This window comes from Nycticebus coucang, chromosome 4 (assembly GCF_027406575.1).
Source record: "Nycticebus coucang isolate mNycCou1 chromosome 4, mNycCou1.pri, whole genome shotgun sequence".
NCBI lineage: Eukaryota > Metazoa > Chordata > Mammalia > Primates > Lorisidae > Nycticebus > Nycticebus coucang.
The window spans coordinates 133,308,685-133,330,611 of NC_069783.1; the positions used below are offsets into that span (position 1 = coordinate 133,308,685).

General features: G+C 53.1%; 2 pseudogenes; one reads left to right on the top strand and one right to left on the bottom strand.

The window, feature by feature from the left end:
• Positions 1-311: 311 nt before the first annotated feature.
• On the top strand, positions 312-7,712 carry LOC128584432 (P2X purinoceptor 6-like; annotated as a pseudogene).
• A 1,779-nt stretch (positions 7,713-9,491) lies between these two features.
• Positions 9,492-13,886, bottom strand: LOC128584851 (cationic amino acid transporter 4-like; annotated as a pseudogene).
• Positions 13,887-21,927: the final 8,041 nt, after the last annotated feature.

A 21,927-nucleotide genomic window follows, 5' to 3' on the forward strand; every position in this document is an offset into this window, starting at 1 on the left:
GGGCTCTAGCTGCCCCCAGGCTGCCCTCTCTGGCCCTTATATCACTGTCATTCCCCACCCCTCAAGGAAGTGAGGCCAGAGAGCAGTGAGTGGGCTGCTCCTGTCCAGGGCCTGGCAGAGTGAATCTGGAGAAGATGGGGACCCTGGGCAGCTGGGGTTTGGGACTGGGAGCTGGAGGCTGGATCCTGCCCAAGGGGAAGTGAAGTGTCCCTTTAACAGTGGCTGTCCTGGCCCCGCCTGAGTGCCCGCGTTGCCTCCCGCTCAGCCGGGGCTGCCCCTGCTGTGCTGACTCGTGCAGCAGGAGCACCGCGAGCATGGGCTCCTCAGGGGCCGCAGCAGGCTGGGGGCTTCTGGATTACAAGACGGAGAAATATGTGATAACCAGGAATTGGCGGGTGGGCGCCCTGCAGAGGCTGCTGCAGCTCGGGATTGTGGCTTATATGGTGGGGTAAGAGGGAAGAGTTCTTGGCCAAGCTGGCCAGGGCAGTGCGGTTGGTTTTACTGGGCTGGGGGTTGAGGGTTTGGCTTGTAGGGGGCTGGACTGGTTGAGAGGGGCAGGTTGGAATGGGTGTAGGCGGTACAGGCACCAACTATGTATTTGAGTCCTGGGTGTCCACTTGCCTCTTTTCTAGCACCTTGTCTCTACCCCATGGTGGCCTCTGGGTACAGACCAGGATCATTGCCCCACTCCCTCTCACCCAGGAGGTGCCCTGCTGGGGCAGGAGGCAGTCCTAGACATTTGTGAGAGCTGAGATGCTAAGGCCCCTCCAAAGAGATCACCACTTTTAGCTGGGGGTCAGCAGTCTTTAAGGAGGGAGCTGGGAGTGTTGGTTGGTGAAGGTGGTAGGTGGGCTTCTCTGTCTGAGGCACTGGGTCTCTGACTCATGGTGGAGCTTCTGGCCTGTTCCAGATCGTTGGGGTGGGAACTGAGCCTGGAGAGGAGGTGGGGGCCTGGACGCTGGTCTGGGATCATTGAAGGTGTGGGGAGATTGCTGAGCACGTAGGGCCCAGCTCTGCCCCTGCTCACTGCGTGCTGGGGAGACACCACTTTGCCCATCACTTCCTCTCCAGGTGGGCTCTCCTCACCAAAAAAGGCTACCAGGACCCCCAGATTTCTGTCATCACCAAACTTAAAAAGGAGTTTCTGTGACCCAGATCAAGGAGCTTGGGAACCGGCTGTGGGATGTGGCTGACTACGTGAAGCCACCACAGGTGGGGACCCTGGGGCTGCTGCCAGGGGCCTGAGTCCTTCACCCACTGTCAACCCAGGCACCGCCCTTGCAGCCAGTGTGTGTGAGAGAGGCATGTGATGCCTGCGGGGCTGCTGGAGGGACTGGGGAAGGCCACAGAACAGTGGTACCTGGACAGGCTTTCAGGATGTGTAGGAGGTTTCCATCAGGATTTGGGATTGGGCTGGACCACAGCAGCTGCATTTAGAAGGTCTTCACCCAGAAAAGATTGGGGTGTCTGAGACTCAAGGCTTGAGCTTGAGGGCAGGGTAAGAGGGGTATGAGTGGGCTGGATCCGGGAGCTTCCTGCAGCACCCCTGCCTGACTGAGGGTACTATGTCAGGCATGCCTCCTCTGCCTCTCAGGCTGCAATTCCCTCTCCCTCCACCAGCAAATCTGCAGCCTCAGTTTCCCTCTCTGTTCTGCTCATGCCCTGATTGTAGGCCCTGTGACCTCCTGCCTTGAGCACGGCTGCATCCCAGATGCACACGCCCGAAGCCCAAAGAGACATCATTTCCCCCTCCATGCATAGCTTCTCTTCATCCAGTAAGGGCAGTGACATCCATGAGTGCCGCAGCTGGACCCAGGACTCAGCCTCCACACCTTCCTGCCCTCTCAGACGTTTTTCTTTACTGCCTGAGTCATGCCTGGATGAGGTTGTGGTCTCCTAGTGGGCCTTTTGACACCTCTCCTGCCCACTCCCCACTGCAGCAGCCAAGCTGAGCTTGTACACTAGACAGCGTCAGAGCCTGCAGCCTCTGCTCACTACCTTGGAAGGCTCAGAGGGCCACCAATCCCTCTATATCCTGACGACTGCCACACCCATGGCTCTTTGCCCAGCCTTTGACTTCTCTTCCTGAGCATGCATTCCTCAAGTGTCCAGGAAGCTGCCCTTCCAAACTGCCAGCTACTCTTCCAATCTTGGGTATCCTTTGGCCATAGGCAGAGCTCTCCTTGTCAGCGCTGCTGTGCATGCAGTTGAGGACTCCACCTCGCCTCCAGCCTGGGTGCGTGCCCAGCTCAACTATCTTCAATGCCTAGAAGCAGGAGGCTTTTGGAAATTCTGGTTGAGTGAGAGAAAGAAACCTGTCTCAAAGGCATGAGGCTCCTTGGGCTCAGAAATGGCCAGAAACTCTGCCAACCTCCTGGCTCTGCTTTAACCTGCCTTACAGGAGGCTTTTCCTGGGGGATAGGGCTCCTTCTCTCACAAACCAGCTGCCAGCTCCTGGCCTCCTCAGTGGAGGGAGCCAAGCAGGGACCAACCTTGAGATTTGCCTCCTAGGGAGAGAATGTGTTCTTCTTGGTGACCAATTTCTTTTTGATGCCAACTCAAGTTCAGGGCAGATGCCCAGAGGTAAGATTGGCCAGGAGTCATGTTTCCCTTTCTGCTTCCTGGGTGGCTGAAGGCTCAGGCACTGGGCTAAATCCTATTTTTTTTTTTTTTTGAGATAGGCTGTCACTCTGTCACCCTGGGTAGAGTGCTGTGCATCATAGTTCACAGCAACCTCAAACTCCTGGGCTCAAGGATCCTGCCTCAGCTTCCCTCGTAGCTGGACCTATAGATATGGGCCATTGTTCCTGGCTATTGTTTTTTTCTATTTTTAGTAGAGATGGGGGTCTCACTCTTGCTCAGGCTGGTCTTGAACTCCTCAGTTCAAGTGATTTCCCTGTCTTGGCCTCCCAGAGTGCTGGGATTACAGGTGTGAGCCACTATGCTGGCCATGGGCTAAATCTTATTATGATTATTTCATTTAGTCTTTACATATCCCCTGCCTGGTAGGAATTACCATGATCCCATTTAAGATGAGAAGGCTGAAGTTTAGTGAGGTTGAGTCAATTTCCCAGGGCCTCCTAGCCTGGGAGTGACAGGACTCAGACCTTTGCACTGCATCAGTGCCCAGGGGGTGAGCAGGACCCTCTGCATCCTGGTCACACTTCTGAGCATGCTCCAGGTTGTTAGTGTGATACCAAGAGGTGGGCACATGCTCAGGTGGTCCTAATAGTCAGAGCCAAGCTGGGATATCACTTCCCCTTCTCTGTGCCCAGCCCACATGAATGTGTCTTGAGGTGGCTTCCATTTTTGTGGGCCATCACACTTATGATTACTGAGTATTTTTCACTAAAACCGTGGTTAAGCTAGGATACACACCCCCTCCACACACACACTGTTTTGTTCATTTCCCATCCAGAAATTCAGATTCTGCCCTAAAAAGTTACCTTTTCCACCTCTCTGGGGATATTCCCAGAGATCCAACCTCTGTCACAGAGCACGCTCATTCTCCTCCCTGGTTTGGATTTTGTTTGAACGGTTTGGACCCAGGATATAGCCCGGAAGTCTGCCTCCACAGTGACATTAATCAAATCCAGCATTTAACTGCTTGCTGCCTAAAGTTCACACACTGTGCACACACCTGTCCCGCGAGCCCTGGTGCTTTGTCCTGGCACAGTGCTGGGGACGTCCTGTGTCTGTGGTGGGCCCCATCTACCTAGGAGGTGAGATATGTGCAAAGGATGTGCTCCCCTGGTGAACCCACATGACATTCCTCCCTTTCCAAATGCTCAGAAGGTGTGTATTTAGCGTTCAGTTTGTAGACTGTTCTGAAATTTCACCGGAGCCATGGGTCTGTGATTTCTCCGGTCTGTGTGATTCCTCTTTATCTGTGTCTGGACTTCTGTGTCTTTCCCTGAAACTGCCAGAGCTGGGCAGTAATTCATCATATCTGACAACCTGGCTCCCTGAGAATAACCACAGTTCCTACCAGCTTCCTCTCAGGATCCTAGTCAGCTTGTCCTCCCCAGCACAGGGCACTGTGCTCCTTATAATGCCATCTTCAGCAGACATCTGCAGATCCCCACTGTCCGTCCCCTGTACTTCCAGGAGCGCCTGCAGAGACAGCCCAGCCAAGGTGGCAGGTCCCACAATGGGGGCAGGGGTTGCAGCTGGGGAACCCAGGGAGGCCCTTAAGCAAAATCCTAAAGGGTGAGGGGAAGCGGGTGAGCAGGATGTCCATGAGGGGGTGCGTGGGAGGTACCTCTGGGGTTACCTGCCACGAGGCAGGGCTGGAGCACAGATTTGGACTGGCGCAGGAAGCGGGTGGCTCAGGACCTTGGGGCCCTGAGTCCTGCTAAGGAACTGAACTTGATGACAGGAGCAGAGGAAGCCACAAGTGGGCACAAGGAGGGGTGTTAATCTCCTCCACATTGGGATGCAGCACTTGGTCTGCCAGGGGAGGTGGGTGAGGGCAGAGGCAGAAGTGGGGGCCTCATTGTCCCCCCAAGTGGCCCCGGTTGGCTCTGACTGCCAGCCCCGCTACTCCTTCCAGCTGCAGGAGAGGAGCTACAACTTCAGGTGAGGCCCCTGCTGTCCCTAGTGCCTGGCTGCCATACTTTGGCAAGCTTGTCCCCTCCATCTGTCTCCCCTGGAGGGCAGGAGAGAACTACTGGGCACAGCCCTCAGCATAACACGCTGTGTGTGCAAGTGGTGAGTGCCAGGGGCAGGAGGGGTGTTCTCAGCCCAGCACAGGCTCTGTCCACCTCCCTGTTACCATCCACACTACCCAGCTCAAGCTTCTCCCCACCTGCCTCTCCTGCACTCCACCCCCACCTCCACCACCTGCCCTCCACACATGGGAGTGGACCTTTCATTTTTACATTCCCCTTCAGGTTTTACCTCAAAAAAATTTAAAAATTGATGTAAAAATTCAAAGATCAGTGCTGTGAACACCTCTACACCCTTCACCTGGCTTCACTGGATTTTATTTTGCTGTTTGGCCACGTTTGCTTTTCCCCTTGTGCAGAGTGAGCTGGATAGATAGACTTAGTTTTCCAATGGAACTGAAAGTAGGGGCCAAACACCTGGACACTCACCCTTCTCGACACTGTCCTGAGAACAAGGACTTTCCCAGTGTGACCGCCATCCTATTGAGATGGACCATGATGAGACCAGGCGAGGTGGCTCACACCTGTACTCCCAGCCCTTTGGGAGGCTGAGGTGGGAAGGTCGCTTGAGCTGAGGAGTTTGAGACCAGCCTGAGCAAGAGTGAGACCCTGTCTCTACTGAAAATAGAAAAACTAGCTGGGCATTGTAGTGGGTGCTTGTAGTCCCAGTGACTCAAGAGAGTGAGGTAAGACGATCGCTGGAGCCCAAGAGTTTGAGGATGCTCTGAGCTGTGATGATGCCATGGCCCTCTTTCCAGAGAAACAGAGTGACACTGTCAAAAAAAAAAGTTGACCATGGGCAGAATAAATCTAATATTTAAATTTCCCCAACTGTGCCAGTCGTGGCACTAAATTGTATTTTTCTAATCCAGGATCATTTTTTTTTTTTTTAAGACAGTCTCACTATGTCACCCTCTGCAGAGTACAGTGACATCACAGCTCACAGCAACCTCAAACTCGGGCTTAAGTGATTCTCTTGCCTCAGCCTCCCAAGTAGCTGGGACTACACGTGCCTGCCATAACGCCCAGCTAATTTTTTGTTGTAGTTGTTATTTTTGTTTGGCAGGCCCTGGGGCAGGATTCGAACCCACCAGCCCCAGTGTATGTGGCCAGGACCCTAACCACTGAGCTACGGGCGCCGAGCCAAATCCAGAATATTAAATTGCATTTATTGTCTATCAATAAATGCAGTCATTGAATTTATTCAATGTTGAATTGTCTAAGCAGACTCGCTGGTGATGGTCTGGCTTACACAACTTCCCCAGCCCCTCTCTAACCTGTGCGGCTGGCTTCTGTCCCCATCATACCCACCACCTGTGGGGGCAAACCACCGGCCGACACAACCTTCCAGGCCCAGTCTGAGTGTCTCCCTCCAGGAAGCCTACCCCAGTTCTGAGGAGAGACAGAGCTCCTGCGTCTGGGCTCTCACAGTCCTGGGCCTGTCCTGTCCCCTCTCTACCCCACCGTGGTGTCTGTTGGGCACCCTTCTGTCCCTCTGTCCTTCAGCAGGTAGGGAGCTTCCGAGAGGCAGGTCTCGGTTTCCTTTTCTCTGTTTTTTGAGCAGTGACAAAGGGCCCAGACCCAAGACTCAGGCTTGGGCTGGGGGTTATGGGTGCAGCAGTCCAGCCCAACTTGGGGGTGGGCAGAGCAGGACGTTGTGGTGGGTGCTTGTAGTCCCAGCTACTCAGGAGACAGAGGGAAGAGGATCATTGAAGCCCAAGAGTTTGAGGATAGCAAAGTTGACAGGTTACCAGAGCTCTGTCTCCTGCCCCCAGGACAGCCACACACTGGTGGGAGGACCCAGGCGTGGAGGCCTGGAGCCTGCTCAAGCTCTACGGGATCCGCTTTGACATCCTTGTCACTGGGCAGGTAGGGGTCTGCGGGCAGGAGGGGGGATGTGGGACAACACGTGTGGCCTGACATGTTCAGCCCAGGTCTCTGTCAGGCAGGGAAGTTCGGGCTCATCCCTACAGCCATCACTCTGGGCACCGGGGCATCTGATGCCTCAGCCCTGAGCCACAGGGTGTGGGCTAGGGAGGCAGGTTAGGGGACTTAGACATGGGTTGGCCCTACCTCTCCCAGGTCACCTTCCTCTGGAGAACAAAGTATGAGGTGGTAAGTTGCAGGCTTGCTGGGGTCCTCGAGCCAAGGCTGCTCTGCCCAGATGCTGAGTAGAGTCACACTTCAGGGGATGTTGGCCCAATCCCTGACCTGCTGTCCTTGTCTGCAGGCAAAGGCCCCAAAGGCAAACGCCAACTCCCTGTGGAGCAAGCTACCCAAGTGCCTTAGACAGGGCTCAGCACCTGCCCCCATGGCCACTGCTGCTGGGAGCCAGACACCGACACCAGGGTGGGCCTGTCCAGGTTCTAGCACCCACTCACTGGCCTGTTCCTGAGGCCTGTCGCCATATCATGCTGGTTGGCAGTGGGGGTCTGGGAAGGGAGAGGACACTGCCTTGGGGATCTCAAGTAGAACTTCACCAGGATTGGGCCAGGGGTTGTAAGGGGGAAGACCACCCTCAAACTCCCAAGCAGAGGGTCCCTTCCGACTCCACCTCTGGCAGGATACTGTCTGGGAACCACAGGAGCTGGTTTTGTTTAAAGCCTTGCAGGGAAAGATGAGCCTGGTAGCCCCACTCCTCCTGTGTCTGTATCTGGAGTCTCCCTCCCAGACTCTGTCCCCAGTGTTCCTAGCAGAGGGCTGCTCACAGCTGTCACCACTGACCCCCCTCCCCCTCCCTGTACCCCCATCCCAGGTAGAGACCCCACCCTTCCAGTTGCCCTGTGGATAAGGCAGAAAAAGGCCTGAGGGAGAGGTCCTGCCCAGGGCAGATGTCATCTGTGGAAAAGTGTGGTGAGGGCAGAGAATCCAGCCCCCAGGGACCCAGGCAGGGGCATGAACATCTCTTGGGCTCACACGTGTTTAGCTAATGAGTGCTGGCCATTGTCCAGCAGAAGCTCTCGGACCACAGAGGGCTGGTATGGGCGGGAGGGGGCTGAATTGGTCACGGTGCCCCTCAGAATCTTCTACATCCCATCCTGGTGACCCTCAGCCAACCCCCTGGAACCTGCTCCCCTGGGAACCTGGGGGTGAGGAGGGTGGGGGGCTGCACTTCTGACATTCACTGCAGCCCAAGTCACACCTAGGAACCTGTCTGGGCAGCTCCCCAGGTTGGTCCTGACCCTGACAAGGGCAACGTGGGATGACTGGAAGGAATGTGCCTGAAAAGGATCCGGAGCAACCTGGCCCCAGGTTTTACCCCAGGCATCCTCCTGGGGCCCTGAATCCTGCCTGATAAGAGAAGTTTCCCCGGGCGAGGTGCAGTGGCTCAGGCCTGGAATCCTAGCACTCCGGGAATCTGAGGCCAGTGGATGGCCTGAGCTCAGGATTCCAGACCAGCCTGAGCCAGAGTGAGACCTTAATCTCAATAGCTGGGTGTTGTGGTGGGCGCCTGTAGTCCCAGCTACTTGGGAGGCTGGGGCAGGACAATCACTAACACAAGAGTTTGAGGTTGCTGTGAACTGTGACACCATGGCATTCTACCAAAGATGACATAGTGAGACACTCTCTCAAAAAAGAGAGAGACAGAAATTTCTCAGTAGGTAGGGAGGGGCAGGAGAGACGGCAGGACCCAGGCCCTGTCTTAGTCCCAGAGTGGGGCAGGGTCGCTCACCCTCCGAGGGGAGAGGCTGCTTTCAATCATGGGTACCTGGTGATCAGGACATGCTGGGGAGGCTCAGGGTTGGGAATCACCTGGCACCAGAGACTCAGCAAATCCCTTGGGGTCCCTGCTGCCTCTCAATCCCCGGAGCTGTGTCCATTGGAGGTGGGCTCTGAAGGGCCAGGGTGGGACAGCATGGCCCATGAGGCCTGGTTGTCCACAATGGGTGCCATGGACCTGGTTGTCCTTGGGGCCTGGAGAAAGCTGATGTCATGGCTGGACAAGTTGAGTAAAGCTGGCAAGGCCAGCAGTGTCCTGTGTCGTCCTTACAGGAAGGAACGGGAGGGGAGGCATCTGTGGTGGACAGGGTGCAGCCACGGGGAGACTAGTGGGGGTGGGGCCGGGTTGGCCTAGGGCTTTCCTGGCCCTCCATCCTCCAGGATGAGGCCCTAAAGCCACCACATGGCCTGGAGCAGGCACTTGTGTGGCCCTACACAGCTGAGCACCCTGTGTACCACATGGAACCTTCATCTCAGAGCCCTTGAAGAGAGGGTAGAGAGACAGCCTGAGAGCTGAGGCCTGGGCATGAACCTAGAAATAGCTGCCGCCTCACTCTGCATGGCAGCACCCCTAGCGTGGTCTGTGCGGGTCGCGTCAGGATGGGCATGGCTGTGTGCGGTGTGCCTGTGTACTGGGGTGCATTTGTGTCCCTGGGTCAGGCACCTGCCCCACTCTGGGAATTCAGGAAAACCAAGGAGAACCTGGAACCCCACTGCCATTTTAAGGCAGCCTCCTTGGGGCCCAAGATCTACTCCCTGAATCATCCCGCGGGGAGGACAAGTGGCGGGGGCGACCTCTCCTGTCACAGCCCCTCGTCCTCCCTACCTGGTGTTTGTAGGGCTAGGTAGGGACCTGGGCAGGGGGGCACTGGGCTGGGGTGGAAGCACACTTGGACCCAGGTGAGTCCCAGGGCTGGCATCTCCCCTTTGCAGAGCCTTAGTGTCTTGATGCGTGGACTGTGGAAATTAGCAAGTTCCTGGGAGCAGATGAGACCTCATTGCTGCAAAGAATGCTACAGTGGACACGGCAGCAGACCATATGGCTGGGTGAGCCATTATTATTATGGATCCCTGGGCCTGTGGGCCTCCCCACCTGCCCCACCTCACCTTCCAGGGAGCTGGAGTCGGTCAGGAGCAAGAAGGCACTGGGCTAAGAGGCCAGTGCACCAGTGCTGGCCAAGGCTCCCTCCTGGAGACCTGAAGCTCAGTGCTTAGGCTAAGTCCTAAAGTCCTAGGGACCCCAGACTGAGCAGGTAAACCCAAGCTGCCCTGGACAGAGGGGGCTCCTGAGGAGGTGGGGGAGGGCAGGGCAGGTGAGGGTGGCCGGCTACTCCGTGTGGCTGGGCACAGGGGGTGGCGCCTGGCTGGAGGGTTGCACGGCCTGCACGGTCTCCTCCAGGCTGCCACTGGGGAACACCACATAGTGGGTGACGGTCAGCTCTGGGGGCTCCTGCTGGTTCTCTTTGCTGTGCCAGATGCCGTAGCCGAAATACACAGCAAGTCCTGCAGGGTGTGAGGGGATGAGCCTGAGGGCAGGTCCCAGCCCTCCCTGCCCCCCTCCCAGCCCACTCGGGGCCCAGCTGGCCCCACTCACCCATTAGCAGCCAGATTGTGAACCGCACCCAGGTCAGGTAGCTGAGCTTCAGCATGAGGCAGATGTTGAGGAGGATGCTAAGGGCCGGGAGCAGGGGCACCAGGGGGATCTGAGGGGACAGAGTGGGACTAGCTGGGGTGCAGAAGAGACCATGCCCAAAGGGGTGGGGCATGGCTGTGCTGGCCTCCCCAGCCCTGTGAGCCCTGGTTCATTCCCTGGTGAACAGAGGAGGAAGGGAGAGGGGAGCCTGCTGTTCTGGGGGATGTACCTGAAATGTGTCCTGCCGGGGCTGTTGCTGGAAAGCCCCCAGGATGAGGAGGCTGAGCAGAAACACAGCACTGCTGAGCAGCAGCAGCAGGATGTAACCCCAGTGTGGGAGGCCCGAGTCCCCAAAAATCAGCACGCAGCCCAGGGTGATGGCTGAGGCCATCAGGATACAGAGCGCCCAAGTCACAACCTTTCTTGGGCTATACCCACTCAGGAAACCCAGATAGCGCCTCAGGGCAGGTCGCAGCTGTCCAGGCTCAGGGACTGACGCCTGCTTTGCACCCACGGGTTCTATGTGGTCTGAGACGGAGCTGTGCTTCTTGGACAGGGGGCCAGGGCTGGCTGGGGAGCTGTGTGGAGAAGCCTGGAAGCGCAGCACAACGATGCTGGCAGCCACAAAGGTGTAGGCCAGTAGTGTGCCAATAGACAGGAACTGGACCAGCGCTTCGAGGTCCATCAGCAGTGCCAGGAGGGCTGTGAGGATCCCGAACAGCATGGTAGCTACCACGGGCACCTGTGTCCGGGGGTGCACATAGGCAAACACCTGGAAGAAGAGCCCGTCGACAGCCATGGCATAGACAATGCGTGGCAGGGAGAAGAGGTTGCTGAGCAGGACAGTGTTCATTGCTGTAGAAGAGGGTAGTGCGGCGGTCAGCATGGGGGATAGGCTTTTGCTGGAGCCAGAGCATGGGTGGCTCCTTGTGAGTTTGTGTGGGCTCTCTGAGTGGGGATCAGTGTGGGGGTACTGTATTATCAGTCCCTCACCCCAGGAATGGGACACTCCAGTTTAGGTCTCAGGCCCTTTGGAGAATCTGATGAGAGCTGAGTCCCTCTCCTCAGGAAACCAACCCATGATCAAAATTAGCATTTTACGTACAGTTTTGGGGGAGTCCCTTCCAATAAGCCTGGGTGAAGAGTTTCTAATAATTAGCAGTTTCCTGGGCCCATTGTGCAACTGGCAAAACCGAGGCACAGATGATAGTGTGTTCCCTGGAAGGTTCTGTTTCTTGCCACCCTTCCCGGAAAGGGCCCTTACCGCAGATGGAGCCTGCTGCCACAATGTAGCCAGCCCAGCTATAGCCCCGCCGGTGGAAGGCATCAGCAATTGCGGAGTTGGGGTCCAGACTACGCCAGGGCACCATGAGGGTCAGAACGGTGGAGACGAGAACGTAGGCACCAGCCACTAGGCCAAGTGCTGTGGCAATGGCCACAGGCACAGCCCGCCTCGGGTTCCGGGCCTCCTCACTGGAGGCAGTGATGATGTCAAAGCCCACAAAGGCATAGAAGCAGGTGGCAGTGCCAGCTAGGACGCCAGAGAAGCCAAAAGGTGCAAAGCCCCCCTCTTCTGCACTCCAGTTGTGGGGCTCAGCCAGGATGAAGCCCAGAATGACGCTGAAGAGGATGGTGAGCAGGCTGATGCCCGCGAGGGTGTGGTTGAGCCAGGAGGAGAACCGAACTCCGCAGGAGACAAAGACAGAGGCCAGAAGGAGGATACCAGCAGCCAGGAAGTCTGGGTAGTGGCCCATCAGGGGCACCTGCCAGGATCCCACGTGGGTCACTGTGAAGTTGCGGATTCTGTGGCTGAAGATGGAATCCAGGTAGCCGCTCCAGGCTCGGGCCTCAACAGCGCCACCAATGATAGTTTCCAGGATAACGTTCCAGCCGATGAGGAAGGCCCACAGCTCTCCCATGGACATGTAGGTGAACAGGTAGGCAGAGCCTGTGCGGGGCACGCGTGCCCCAAATTCTGCATAGCAAAGGGCTGCCAGGAGGGAGGCCACAGCAGCCACACAATAGGATAAGACCACAGCAGGGCCAGCAATGTCCTTAGCCACGATGCCTGTGATCACATAGAGGCCTGATCCCACCATGCTACCGACACCCATTAGGGTCAGGTCCAGCGTGGACAGGCAGCGCCTCAGCGACGTCTCCATGCTGGACTCCTCCAGCTGCTTCAGCCTGTTCAGTTTCTGGAAAAAGCGTGCCAGGCCGGCAGCACTGGGCAGCCCGCAGACCATGGCAGGCAGCTGAGCGGAGCACCAAGCCAGCTACCGGTACCTGCTGGGGCCAGAGGGGAATGACAGGCTGCCCAGCAGCGTCCTGGGCAGCCCTCAATCTCCTGGACTGTCCACCACCAGTCCTCTCTCTGTTCCCACCCTGAGGACCTGGGCACTCACATCCTGGGCCTGCTGGAGGGCAGGGATCAGATGGGGGTCAGGGATGTCTGGAAGTCCAGCCTTCCTCCCAGGGAGCAAAGGGGTCCGAGAGGAGCCCCATGGGGTTGCCTGGGTGGCCCTGAGAGTGGGGAGGGTGCAGCCTTAGGGAGCAGCTGGGTATCGCTTAGTGGTCTGGGATCCAAGAACACTGTGAAACCCGAAACTTCCCGGAGTTGGGCCAGGCTGGTAGGACGCAGAACAGGTCAGGGGCGGGGGGCTGACCACCTGGTATCAGACACTAGCGGTCTCCCACTCCTATCCATCCCCCTCCACCGCCAAACAGGCAGATCAGCGCGTCGGGTCAGGGGGCTGGAATGAAGCGGGGCCCTGGAGCCGGGACCCCACACACCTTGCCCCTCTCACACCCTACCACTGCAGGAGCCAGCTCCGTCGCGTCCCACGTCCCAGACACCTGCCGGAGGTCGTCTCCGTGGGATCCGCTGCAGCCCTCCTGCTGTCGCCGCTGCAGTCTCAAAACAGCGCTGTGCCGGTCCCGCCCACCACAGCCACCTGCGCGCAAGGCCCGCCCCCACTCCCAGGCGCCCCGACTGGCTCGTAGCACCTTCTGCCCGCACACAACCAGAGAGCCCCACCCCCTAGGATGTTACAACCGAAGCTCACGGAGCTCCAGGGAAGTCCTATCACTGTGACCCATTCACAGATGAGGAAGGTCAAGTCACTAGCTACTGACAACCTCGGGGTGAGGTTGAGGGGTCTGGGGGTACAGAGCCAACCCTCTTTCTACTGCAGCAGACCCCTCCCCCAACACATGTACTCCACCGGGGGCGGGCACCATCCAGGCCCCCAACACAGGGTGGCATGAGGGATGTGGCTTCAGGCACAGTGAGATAAGTGGCCCTGGGCAATCCCTGAGTCTCACCCACAGTGGGTGGCGGTCAGCCGTCTTCACGACAAGGGCGGGACTGAGAAGCCTTTGACAGTGCTTTTGTTTTTGTTGTTGCAGTTTGGCTGGGGCCGGGTTTGAACCTGCCACCCTCCGTGTATGTAGCCGGTGCTCTACTCCCTGAGCCACAGGCACTGCCCTGACAGTGCTTTTTGAACTGGCAGAACTCAGAGTGGCTGCTCTGAGCCTTCAGCTCCCCTGTCCTGCAAGTAGGCAAGCAGCCTCCTGGACACAGCCTGTACCCTCCTGGGAGGTGCTCTAGAGCAGTGATTTTCAACTGTGTGAACATTCTTAAAGATCATTAATTAGGCTCAGCGCCTGTGGCTCAAGCAGCTAAGGCGTGAGCCACATACACCTGAGCTGGCGGGTTGGAATCCAGCCCAGGCCGCCAAATGGCTGCAACAAAAAAATAGCTGGGTGTTGTGTCGGGTGCCTGTGGTCCCAGCTACTTGGGAGGCTGAGGCAGGATAATCGCTTCAGCCCAGGAATTGGAGGTTGCTGTGAGCTGTGATGCCACGGTACCCTACCCAGGGCGACAGCTTGAGGCTCTGCCTCAAAAAAAGAAAAAAAAATGTCATTAATTAAATTATGTTCAAAAGAAATTCAAAGCACAGTAAGTATATTCTTTTTTTTTTTTTTTCTAGTTTGTTTTTTTGTAGAGACAGAGTTTCACTTTATGGCCCTCGGTAGAGTGCTGTGGCCTCACAAGCTCACAGCAACCTCCAACTCCTGGGCTTAGGCGATTCTCCTGCCTCAGCCTCCCGAGTAGCTGGGACTACAGGCGCCCGCCACAACACTCAGCTATTTTTTGGTTGCAGTTTGGCCGGGACGGGGTTTGAACCCGCCACCCTCGGTATATGGGGCCAGCGCCCTGCTCACTGAGCCACAGGCGCCGCCCAGTATATTCTTTTTTTAATCAGCATATGTGTGCATGGAAGTTTTAGCTATAGGTTCAAGTGTGCTGCGATATAAAATAGGTTGAAAAACACTGCCCGAGACCCTCTAAGACTCCCATGGCAGCCCCCCCCTGCAGGCTCAGAGACTCTTGGGGGACCCCAATAGCAACTCCCTGTTTGTGGTTATCGGTGACAGCCACCATGTGCTGTGTCCCCTGTGCCCGTCCCCACACTACAGGCAGCCTCCACGTCCCCACCACCACCACACACACTGATGGGGACTCTTATTCCTGGGACTGAAGGGCCTTTCTGCTCTTCTCATTTCTTTAAAACTGAGAACATTCTGTGGTAGGGTGTTAATTTAGTCATAGTAAGAGAGTAACAATGTAGCCAGGCCCAAGCAGACATGTGCTTCCTCCAGAACTTTACAGGGCTGGGTCGTCAGGTCTGTGTGTGGTTCATGGAGCTGCATCTCAGGGCACCTGCAGCCAGCCTGGCTTGGTGGGCTGATGACAGGACGGTGGACTCCCAGACAAGGTGGTCCCACGGAGAACACTCTGCCTTGGCAGCCACCTTGGTCCCTTGGCTGATGGCACCTTGAGGAGCTTCTCAGATGGCCTCTCACTTCCTTTGGGGATGACAATCTCCTTACCTGCTCCCATGTCACCTAAGCATGACTAAGCTCATATCCCTTGTCCTGAAAAGTCATCAAAAAAATCCTATGAAAGTGCATTGCAGACTATAAGGCTTGGATAGTTTTGTAATGGAAATTTCCCCAAAGCCTTAAACGTTTGCCAAATTTACTGTAGGTGTATGGTGTGTTGACTTTTTTTTTTGTAGAGACAGTGTCACTTTATGGCCCTGGGTAGAGTGTCGTGGCCTCACACAGCTCACAGCAACCTCCAACTCCTGGGCTTAAGCGATTCTCCTGCCTCAGCCTCCCAAGTAGCTGGGACCACAGGCGCCCGGCTATGTTTTGGTTGCAGTTTGGCCGCGGCCGGGTTTGAACCCGCCACCCTCGGTATATGGTGCCAGCTGAGCCACAGGCGCCACCCGTGTGTTGACTTTTTATCAATCCCAGAGAAGAGCTCCTACCACATTCCCTGACATGGGCGACAACATATCCTGGACATGCAAGGCCAAGTGTAACTGATGAAATAAATTGCACATTTCCAGGGATGTGGCTGGGCTGAGTGCCGGGATCTCACTGAGCCGGGCAGTCATGCAGAGCAAGCCCGTGAAGATGCAGAAAAGATGAAGCACCAAGAATAAACAGAAGATAATACTTTCCGATTCATTCTAGAAGCCCAGGATTACCCTGACACCAAACAACAAAGACCTCACATGCAAAGAGCTACAGGCCAGGTGAGGTGGCTCCCACCTGCAATCCCAGCCCTCTGGGAGGCTGAGCCAGAGCTCAAGCTCATACTGCTTGAGCTCAGAAGTTTGACACCAGCCTGAGCAAGAGTGAGGCCCCATCTCTGCTAAAACTAGAAAAACTAGCTGGGTGTGGTGGCGGATGCCTGTAGTCCCAGCTACTCAGAGGCTGGGGCAAGAGGATCACTTGAGCCTTGGAGTTGGAGGTTGCTGTGAGCTGACACCACAACACTCTACCAGGGCGACAAAGAAAAAATAAATAAAATAAAAACTCAATAACAAGTATTGCAGAGGATATGGAGTAACTGGAACCCCACTATGTTGCTTCTGGTATGTAAGATTGTGCAGCCATTTTGGAAAACAGGCAGTTCCTTAAAATGCAAAACATTAAATTGCTATATGATCTAGCCATTCTGCTTCTAGGTACATACACCCAAAAGGAATGGAAACATCATCCACACAAAAACTCGTTTGAATTTTCATTGTAGTGTTATTCATAATAGCCAGAAATGGAAACAACGTAAATGTCTATTGGCTGAGTGTGGTGGATCAGGCCTGGAATCCTAGCACTCTGGGAGGCTGAGGCAGGTGGATAGCTTGAGCTCACGAGTTTGAGACCAGCCTGAGCAAAAATGAGACCCCATCTCTACTAAAATAGAAAAACTGAGGCAAGAGGATCACTTGAGCCCAAGAGTTGGAGGTTGCTGTGAGCTATGACACCACGGCACTCTACCCAGGGCAACAGATTGAGACTCTGTCTCAAAAAGAAACAGGGTGGCTTCTGTGGCTCAGTGGTATATGGGCACTGGCCCCATATACCAAGGTTGGCGGATTCAAACCCGGCCCCAGCCAAACTGCAACAAAAAAATAGCCGGGCGTTGTGGTGGGCGCCTGTAGTCCCAGCTACTTGGGAGGCTGAGGCAAGAGAATCGCCTAAGCCCAGGAGTTGGAGGTTGCTGTGAGCTGTGTGATGTCACGGCACTCTGCTGAGGGCGATAAAGTGAGACTCTGTCTCTACAAAAACAAACAAACAAATAAATGTCTGTCAGTTGATGATGAATATATAAATGTGATTTAGCCATACAATGGAATATTATTTGCCAATAAAAATGAATAAAGTGGTAATACAACATATATGAATCTTTTTTTGTTTTGTTTTGTTTTTTGAGGTAGAGTCTCACTCTGTCTCCCTGGGTAGAGTACTGTGGCATCATAGCTCACAGCAACCTCAAATTCTTAGGCTCGAGAGATCCCCTTGCCTCAGCTGGGAGTACAGGGGCCTGACAACGCCCAGCTATTTTCAGAGACTTGGTCTCACTCTTGTTCAGGCTGGTCTGAACTTCTGAGCTCAAGTGATACACCCGCCTCAGCCTTCCCGAGTGCTGAGGTTACAGGCTGAGCCACTGCACCAGCCCAACATGGATGAATCTTAAAAATACTGTGCTAAGAAATAGAAGTTAGAGGCAGAAGCCCTCACAGTGTATGATTTTATTTATGTGAAACATACAGAATAGGCTAATCCATAGAAACTGAGAACATATTAGTGGTTTCTAGGAGATGGAGAGAGGGTGGAATGGGGAATTCCTGCTAATGGGTATAAGGTCTTTTTTGAAAGTGATAAAATGTTTTGAAATTTGATAGTTGCGATCGTTGCACAACTGTATGAATGTACTAAACCCCCCTGGACTGTATTATGATATGCGAATGAAGCTGTATTTCCACCATCTTTCTAAAACTCCAGGGGCAGGAAGGGCTGAATGCTGAGAGATGGAGCTTGGTGAGCCCAGGACAGACTTCGAGGTTGGGTGACTGCTCCCAAACTGGCCCAGTCTCCATTGCCTGACCCAGGTCAACGCACCACCACCCCCGTGCCCCTTAATCACTGAGTCTACATACCCCATGAACCCCAGATGTCCCCCTGTCCTCGAGCCTCCTGGAGTTCCCTTTTCCGTTAGCATCCAAATGAGATCACTTGAATCAGAGCGTTCGTTTCAGGTAGTCCAGGCCCTACTCAGCTTCTGAGGGCATTTGGTGCTGCTGGTGGGGACAGAGATAGAAACAAAAAAGTCCTGCCTTTCTCCTGAGTCGGTCCTCCTTGCTATCTTTTTATCTTTTTCTCCAGTTTTGTAAGTCTCCTGCAGCTTGTCCTCTTTTCCCTCAGCCTGTTATTGTCCTTGGGGCCAAAGCCAACCCAGTTTCACCATTCAAAGCTCACCAGCATGTTGTGCCATATTACCTTTCCAAACATATCCCCATAACACTTCACCCCGGATTGGCTTCCAAAGCCTTCCTTCTGTTTGCTGTCCAGCCCTGGCAAGGGCAGCCACATCTGTCTCCATCCCATATCAATCTTTCTGTGAGAAGCTGACCCTGGTTTCTTGCACCCACTAGGTCAGGTCTTTCCGGGGAGAGTCCCACATCTGGGTTTCCATACACCACGCCCTAGAGGCCCCCAGACCACACTTTTTCTGCTCTGCCAGAGCAAGGCAGGGATGGGGATCTGAAGAGTTGACCTCACTGAATGCAGGGAAGGGGGGATAGTATAACTCAAACTCCGATCATTTGAACTGTCCTTGTGAATTACCTACAGGGTACAAAATCTGCAGTTTGCATCTGTAAGGGTCTTTTTTTTCCTTTATTAATTGGTTCAGGTTTATGGAGGGTAAAAGAATTAGGTTACACTGTTTGCACTTGTTAGGTAAAGTCCCTTTTACAGTTGTGTCCCCCACCAAGGGATGTGCCCCACCAGAGACCATGACCCCTTCATTCCCCTCTGATCTCCCCATTCCCTTATTCCTCGACGCCCCACCTTGAATCGATTTGAGTTTTTCTCTAATGTGAGTATGTATTAGATCGTCTACTGCCTTCATATTAGAATTGAGTACATTGGATTCTTGCTTCTCCATTCTTGTGATACTTTACTAAGAAGAATGTGTTCTTTTTTTTTTTTTTTACATATACATGTGTTTATTAGGTTTCCATTTTTTTGCCTTCACAAATTAAAAAGGCTTAAGATTTAATAGCAACAATAATGTTTAAGATAAGGGCCAGAAACAAAACACTCATTTTTTGTTTTTTTCTTTTTAAGAGATGGGATTTTGCTTTGTTGCCCAGGCTGGTCTCAAACTCCTGGCCTTAAGTGATGATCCTGCCTCAGCCTCTCAAAATGCTAGGATTACAGGTGTGAGCCATCACTTCAGCCAGAAGGCAGGAATTCTTACCAAAGTTAGGTCTCCTGGATTTCTGTCTGCAGTGTCTGGTTGACAGAGGAGGGTAAAGTTTGCCTTGTTCTTTTCTTTCCAAATTTGGATGTGTAGGAAAAGAGCATTTGTTTCTTTGAATTATGATTTTTATGTCAACTTTGAATAATGAGATTCAGAAAATATTATTAAGTATAGAGTGTATTCAAGTGCAAAGTTTGAGGTAACCACCTGAGAAATATGTATAGACCCCAAAGAGATGGCATAGTGATCCAAAGTGGGAGTTTGGAAAGTTCTAGCAGGTTTACAATGGTTTCCATATAAGGCCAGAAGTTACAGCAATTTGATTTGTACATTTGTTACATTCTAAGGAAAACTGCTTTAATATTCCATTCATAGAAGTAATGTTCTGAGGGGATCTTATCTCGGGCACCACTCTGTCATTTCTAATCATTTATAAGAAAAAGCAGAAGTCGTGATGCATACATTGTGACTCAAGCTACACAGCCACATTCCTCTCAAGGCTCGGAATAACTGGAAGTTCCAACAGCTTAAAGTTTGAATTACTTAATATCGCACTTGCGAATTTGGTTCTGGGTGCACATTGGCTGGTGATCCACAGCCTCCCAGTAATAGTGCATGGTTTCCTGGCCTCTGTCTTTCTTGTGGTTTAAGGAGGAAAATCATAAGATTCTTCTTCCAGCTTGCTTTGGGTCTCAAGAGCTTGGTTTTGTGACCATTGAAAATATTCTTTTTGGTCTCTGCTAGCCAGGGGTCACATGTTGACAGGCTTGCGGCATTGTGCCTGGCCAGCTGCTAGGAATCAGAGACACACAGTCTCTCTTGTCACTTGCCAGCTCCCAGGGGACTTTAATTGTCTCGACCTTCCTTGCCTGGTTAACAGTGAGAGTCGTTACTTTCTCAGGCTATCTTGGGACAGACTTCACATCTCCAAGGGGACTACATCCATCTTTTCCAGCTTCTAGTCCGTATCTAGAAATATTTTTTAAGAGTGCTGTCACCCTAAACAATTGTCCTATCAGGCCAGGCATGGCAGCTCACAACTGTAATCCTAGCACTGTGGGAGGCTGAGCTGGGAGGATCAGTTCAGTTCAGGAATTCTAGGCCAGTCTGAGCAAGAGTGAGACCCAGACTCAAAAAAAAGACACAAAAGTATGTGCCAGGTATAGAATTAGGGACTCCTTTAGCAAGATTAAAGATAATAGTTAAAATTCCTCTGTAAATTCTCCTCCTGTGCTACCTTTTACCTCCAAGTCCCTGCCCCTTGAACCCTCAGAAAAATCTTTTGGATCTTTGGGCCCCTGAGTTAAACTTCTCTACCTCAAAATATGGCCCTAGCTCTTCAGTAAATTTCTTTTACTCCTAAAATTCCCCTGGCTTCTCCAAATATCCTTTAAACACCCATCTGTCTACTTTAACTTCCCTTTCCCTGAAAAATTTATAGACCACTCCTCAGCCTGATCACCAGGCACAAAATATACTACTTATGTAACGCTGAAAGACCAAAAATGAAGGCTGACTCTGGAATTTGCAGCCAGATTTGCTTTATTGTACCTTCAACTCCTACTTCCCAGGACTTGGCAATCAAAATGAATCAGCCAAGTCTTCCCATATTAAAGGACCTAAAGAAAAATGTACTGGACTGTCCTACACTGAGGGAAAAAAATATATTAAAAACAGGTGGCCCCTGTGGTTCAGTGGGTAGGGCACCGGCCCCATATACCCAGGGTGGCAGGTTCAAATCCAGCCCTGGCTAAACTGCAACAACAACAAAATAGCCGGGTGTTGTGGTGGGCGCCTGTAGTCCCAGCTACTCGGGAGGCTGAGGCAAGAGAATTGCGTAAGGGGAGTTGGAGGTTGCTGTGAGCTGTGTGATGCCACGGCACTCTACCAAGGGTGATAAAGTGAGATTCTGTCTCTACAAAAAAAAAAAAAAATCATAAAAACTACTCTAGATCTCTCTGATGGTAACAAACAAATATGCCCCCAACTACCCCTTCTTGGAAAAAAATCTATATCCTTTCTCTGCTGGGTGCAGGGACTCATGCCTGTAATCCCAGCACTCTGGGAGGCAGAGGTGGGTGGATTGCTTGAGCCCAAGAATTGGAGGTTGCTGTGAGCTATGACAGAACAGCACTCTACCCAGGGCAACAGCTTGAGATTGTCTCAAAACAAAACAAAACACAAGAAAAAAACAAAAATCAGAAAACTTATATCCTTTCTCACTTGTCTTGAAAGTGTAAATCTTATCATATCTTTAAAACTTAAGTATCTGGAGGCTGAGGCAGGTGGATTGCTTGAGCTCAGGAGTTCCAGACCAGGCTGAGCAAGAGTGAGACCCCGTCTCTACTAATAGAAAAACTAGCTGGGCGTGGTGGTGGTAGTCCCAGCTACTTGGGAGGCTGAGGTAAATAGATCTTTTTGTTAGGGTGAAAAGAAAGCAAGCCAGACTCTATTTGTTGTAACTTTTGTTCCTGAAAATCAGAGGGGAGACAAAAAGCAAGCCGGACTCCACTTTGCTGTTTACCCCTCTTCTGTTACATGTTAATACCTTCCAAACTGGTTCCTCTTGTTTACCCAACCACTGTGTCACTGTAAATGTTCTTAGCTAAAATTGCTAGTGATGTGTTGAGGTTGTGATTGTGACCCTGCTGATTACAGCTTTTATGATCATGCCCTTACAACTCTAAACGTTTCTTGTAAGTTCCTGTCCCTACCCTGCCCCTTGATTTTGTACCTATTTTGTAAGGAAGAAAAATTACTAATCGCTCTCGTCATTATAGCATTGTGTAAAATAACTAAGTGCTCTACCCTCAGGATTCCCCCTTTAACTGATATTTTTGCTACTGGAACAATGTTTCTTTGCCCGGGGAAAATTTTGCCCTATAAAAGCCAGGACCCCAGACAACTCGGTCCTGCTCTCAGAAACCCCACGGTGGGACCCTGAGGCAGTCGCCGCTGGCCAGCTCTTCAATAAAAGGACTCTTCTGTAAATTCAGCTTGTTTGCCGGTGTGGTCTTTGTGGAACTCCTGGGCAAAACACTCTTGAGACCAAGAGTTTGAGG